The following is a 6000-nucleotide window of genomic DNA, read 5'->3' as shown; positions in this document are numbered from 1 at the left end:
TCAGGAGGACGTTGCAAGGTCATAAGCTTAAAGTATGGTATTGCACACCTTTCGCCCTAATTGAAGTCAAACTTCATCTGCTATATACATTATAATCTATAAGTTAGCCACATTGTGATATGTCCTATTTCTCTGCTATTCTTTTGAACTACAGTCTTGTGCGCTGCACTGCAGTTCATATTGATGAAACATCTATTAAAGGATGAAAATTTTACGTTAACTTTTGTGTTGTTATTATTCATATTGTACTCCGCCTTGTTACATTAGGGTGTAACACTAACAGATCTGCAGGAAGCTGAAAAAACGTTTAGTCGATCTCGTGCTGAGAGGCGAGCTCGGGAACAACAAGAGAAAGAGGAGAAAGAAAACCAGGAAAAGCAAGATGAAGAAAAAGAGAAGCAGTCGTTAACTCAAGATTCAGACGATCAAAAGCAACGATGGAGTAGAAACCTGGAGGACGAGGTATGTTAAACTGATTGAATAATTATGAACAGAAGTGTTGATGCATTTAAGTATAAATGCAAAAANTAGTTTATTTAAAAAGTAGTGTAGCAGAATAATGTTTAAATTTACTATTAAAACCCAGGTGCTTGTGACAGATGTGGATTTTAATTGTACAAAGTAGTAATGTTAATCAAAATGTAAGTTTTCCACTATCTGAGAAGGATTTTAACAATCAAAATGGGTTGTGCTAAATGATCAACTCCAACATTTGCAGAATACTTCCATGCATTAAACATATTGTGACCTGAGGAAGATTTGCGTGTGATAATTGGTTTATGCCACATGAACACATTTGACAGGTGGAAGGGGAGCACCTATTGCCCTGTTCCCAGGTCTCGGTCAGTGTTGTTCTGAAACACCTGGTCTCAATTTTATCTTCTCTCAGACAAAAGTTTCTTGATATTGTTTGGTAACTGTGATCAGGACTGTACACCCAAATTTGCATGCTTCTGATTCAGTGCACCAATGCAATAACATCCTTGTCCACTTAGTGGCACTGTTCTTGCAATTCTCTTCTGGCTCTCACTGAAACTTATTTCACATGCTCTTGTACAAGTCACATATACATATACATGTATAAAAGAATCTATTTTAACTCCTATAATTTTAAAAGTAGAATAGATTACACTACAGGTTTCAACGTCATTAAATACAGTATCTGAATTCCAAATACATTTGATAGCCAGCCTGTTAGCAGTTGGCAGCAGTCTGAGTCAGAAGGTTGTGAGGTCAAATGCCGCTTCGGGAACTTCTATCTCCATTTCCGTGGAGCGCTGCATTTTTGGAGGTGGCATTAAGCTGAGGTCTTGTGGAACATTGTGTGCAAATTGGCTACCACATCTGCCTACAAATTACAAAGTCACTACAATTTCAGTAAAAATCCTGTGAACCACTTTGAGATGTCTCAATGACACGATACAGCACTGTATCAAAATGCAACCATTGTTATTTCTTCATGAAAAAGATTGGTAAAGGGAGGAATAATCCCCATGAAATTCAAGTAACCTGTACATTTTATTTTAACTGGTGTTTCTTGGTTTAATTTAGAATGTTAATGGAATTTTTTTCTTCTGACTAGTCTGGGTATCGACGATCACGATATACATCACAAATAGATAGTCCAACAACACCACTGGCATCGCCTTCTACATCAAGCAATTTTCTGTATTCAACAACCCAACAAAACCGACTGAATGGTGTTATAGGTCAAACGTCATCTAATTTATCACAGTCAAAGATTATGTCCAAGGAGATGGAAAGCAATGGTAATAACACTCAGTTGTTCAGATTCATGTATTCTGTTCACCCTCTTAACATTGATTTGGAGGAAATACCAAATGTTTTTGTTTAAATAATTATTAGAAGGTGTTTAATGGCCATTTGGTTTATAATGTGTATTATAGGTTACCTGAATGAAAAGAAAATTAGAGTACTCGTTTCATTGTTTTGGCCAGTTACTTCCCTTGTCCCTCTTGTAGGTGTGTTCTTGGAGTTTCTGTTTCCACAGCCTCTGATTATTTATACAAGAGTGTTAATTGTAACTTTGGATAAGCAATTGTTGTGGGTGTGGTGGTGGGGAAGAGAGAGAGGTTATATAGCTAAGGCTGATTATGTCTTCACTTGGTGTCCACTTATGGATCTCCCAACAGGTGCCATTAGTCAATGATCAGGAATGATGCTCAGGACAGTTGTAATGTTCTTGTTGCTTTGTGAACGAGGATATATAAACTTGGACACTAACGGTTTATGAAGTAAACCATAGCAAGGACAATTAATCAAAAGTGACTGTTACTTCTGATGCATTTTGCCAGAATAAGTCACTTTAGTTTGTAACAGGTATAACTTCTAACTATTATACACCATGTATATACAGAGTTTAAAGTGAAATCAAATTCCTTTCCAACTGTACAATTGTTAACATTTGTCCCAGTCTGTGATAGGGAATGCATAAAGAATAGATTGAACTTTTACACAGGACAACCCCATGGTGAGTTGTTTTGGGGTTTGTAAAATTAGACCATGTTATAGGGGCTCTATAATTTTGAAAAAAAGGCTGCCTGTCCCACTTCCGGGTCTTCACATTTCAGCTCCTTCTCAGATTGACCTACTTCCTGCATAGTCTGCAGAATATCGTCGGGTGCTTGCTGGAAGTGGTCTACACTTCTGGTAACAGCAGTCCATTGGACACCTCTTGATATGAGGACCAATATGTTGTGAACACTTTATACCATGGAAAGCTCTGTAGAGCTTCCCTGTAGTGTTGTTACTGAGTTGGATTTAATGTGTTGAAATAAATAATACTGGTGAAGTTGTTCTGAATAACATTTTTAATATCATAATGATTATGTCAAAAAAGATGGCTCGGAAAAAGCAACTGATGATGACAAGGATGCCAATGACCGACAGCTCTCAATAAGAGAAAGGCGACGCCCCAGGGAGAAGCGACGATCTACTGGAGTATCGTACTGGAGTCCAGATGTTAGTATTACTTGTTGATATTCTGACAGGAGCCTATTCAGAGTGTTTTGAATAAGTAATTTGATTTGAATAGTCAATTTTGTTCAATTGGTGTGAAGTGTGTGAGATTTATATTAATTTTTTCCCAAACATTTTAATATCTACATGTTTATGCTTTGCGATGTTATCCGAATGTATGGGGTTAACTTCCACATGTACGCAGATGACACCGAACTCCATCTCTCTGCCTTGATTCCAGGACTACTGCTGTTCTGACTGATTGCCTGTTGGTCATCAAATCCTGGATGCACTCTTATCTTTCTTCAGTTGAATGTTGACAATTACAGAGGTTCTCCTGCTTGGTGCCTTCTCACCACAGACGCTGATAGCATCAAACTACGTGGATGCACACTCAGCCTCTATGGAACCTCGGTGAATTTCGACCCAACTGTCCTTTAAACCTCACATTCGTGCTCTGACCCGCTCAGCTTTCCGCCACCTCTGTAATATTGCCTGCCTCCACCACTGCCGAAACCCTCATCCACGTTTTCATCATGTCGAGGCTAGATTACGTCAACTCTCTGCTTGATTGAATACCACCTCTTCCCTTTGCAAGCTATCCAGACCTCTGTAGACTATTGAAAACTCTGCAGCTCATGCCTCCTTCCCCCTCCTTGAGCCTGCCAACCCCTATCTTCGCCCAATTCCAATGGCTTTGCATCCGCCAGCGGATGAAGTTCAAAATCTTCAGTCTCACCTTTAAATCCCCCCATAATCTTGCCCCTTCCGTATATCTGTGACCTCAAACCCTAGTAAACCGGCCACTCCCTCCACTCAATGGGCACCAGCCTGCTTCCATGTTCCCTGCGCCCACCATTGGATTTCAGCATATTGCCCCCACTCTGAAATTCATCCCTGGAGTCTCTTCAACTTGCCCCTTTGCTCACCTCCTTCAAGGTCCACCTCAAAACCTTCCTCTTTGACTGTTCGTTTGACCATATAAAATAAACTCCCATCAATAATTAATAACAAAAATGACATAATTGTAGTGCCTTATCAAGGTATATTCCTTTAAGAATAAACATCAGTTTGTGAGTTCCTTATTTAAGTTTTGCTTTTCTTCAGGGTGACGAGTGTGATCGAAAGGACGATGAAAAGAGCACTCAGGTAAGCCTGGCATTGGAATGACAATGACATAAACAGCTGAAACACAAAATCAACTTTTTTTTTATTAAGTCTTATTATTTAATGTTACTTTCACTGTCTTTTAAATAGCGTTTGAACACAATTTAACATTGCACATTGCAGGAGCATTATGCCTCCAAATAAAAGCATACGTGGTGAAATCATTTAGGCATTTGTGAAACGTTTACAGCGTAAAACACAAATCTTGCTTGGCACAGCTGAAAGCACATCCACTTGTGTGTATGGTTTCAGGCTTAGATTAAATTGAGCATTTTATAGGGAACAAACGAGCACTGTCTCACATACTGTAGCATTGTAGCAGGACATCATTCCAGTGTGCACAAAATTCTCTCGAGGACTGCATTCCCGAAACTTATTTCTTCCACAAAACACACAGTCCCTACACTTGACAGTATATCCTGTGAAGTGCTTTAGACGTTGCGAAAACGTGACAAGGTGCTATATCAAATGCAAGGAATATTATTAGTATTATAGTAGATCTTTGAGGACCAGGACCTTGAACTGAATCCTCTGTGTGATGGGATAAAGTGCTATATCAGATGCAAGGATTGTTGTTATTATTTTCTTCCGAAATAGGGGAGAATGGGCAGTTGAGGTGATTATTTAAAAGATATACGGGGATAGTGAGAGACATCCACTGCTTCACAGCTCATAGATTGTTGTTGTTTCGGAACTCTATCAAGATGCCACTTCTACTAGCAATGTTGAAGTACGGAAAGAAGTGGTTCTTGTATCAAAGTTGCCTTCCACTGTTTTTGGAAGGGTTACCTTGGTGCTGCACAGGGTTGAAGGAACCTCCGGTGTTCGTACTCTGCATATAAGGCTTGCGTGCAGGTATTGGAGATGCTGCAGAAGACTCCGCATAGTCACATTATGTTTGAACTTGCTGTCTAGGTGATTCCAAATTGGCTTGCTCCTACCACTTGTCCATTCCAGCACTCGCCTCACAAGCGAGAGGACCTTGGTTTGCTTTCCGGGCAGAGCAAAGCGTTAAGCAAGTTTCCTTACACCATACGCCTCTGTTTACCTAGCAGTAAGTAGGAACCCGGTTATTAGTCGATTGGCGGATCACTTTTCTGGGGATAATAATCCCTTGAAAACAAGTTTTGAAAAAAAGTGGTCATTCAATCCACGACTGCTTGTGGGACACTGCTGTGCGTAATTGGCTGCCCACAAAAATATACTGTCGATTCACTTTACAGTATATTCTGTGAAGCCCTTTAAAATGTCTCAGAGACGTAAATCGCTATTTCAAATGCAAGGATTATTATTATTATTGCTGGTTTCCAGGCTGGCATGATGCTTCTGGTTCATGTAACACTGCAGATTAGTGCCACATACTGCTAGTGCCCCAGAATGGTGATAAATTGAACCATAGGCACATTGCACAACCATTGCCAGGTGTCATCCAGAACTCTGCAGCCTGTGTCCTCTCCCGCACTAGGCTCCGTGACCCTATCACCCTCATTCTCGCTCGACTACACTGGATTCCCACCACACAGAGGATATAGTTCAAGACCCTGGTCCTCACCATCAAAGTACTCCATGGCCTCGCTCCCCCCTACCTCTGCGATCTTGTAACCCCCTACCAACCTGCCCACTCCGTCCGCTCAGCAGGCTCTGGTTTGCTTCACGTCCCCTGCCACGCCCGCTCCAACATTGGTGGGCGGGCCTTCCGCCACTCTGCCCCCACCCCCTGGAACTCCATCCTGCAGTCCCTCCGCCTCGCCCGCTCCCTTGCCTCCTTCAAGACCCATCTCAAGACCCTCCTCTTCGACCGTGCTTTCGATCTCCCTCCTTCCACCACCTGCCTCCATCCTCCCCAATCCCGAC

This window comes from Callorhinchus milii, unplaced genomic scaffold (genome assembly GCF_018977255.1).
Source record: "Callorhinchus milii isolate IMCB2004 unplaced genomic scaffold, IMCB_Cmil_1.0 Scaffold19, whole genome shotgun sequence".
Classification (NCBI taxonomy): domain Eukaryota; kingdom Metazoa; phylum Chordata; class Chondrichthyes; order Chimaeriformes; family Callorhinchidae; genus Callorhinchus; species Callorhinchus milii.
The sequence above is the reverse complement of the archived record's forward strand: the minus strand, read 5'-3'. Positions refer to the sequence as shown.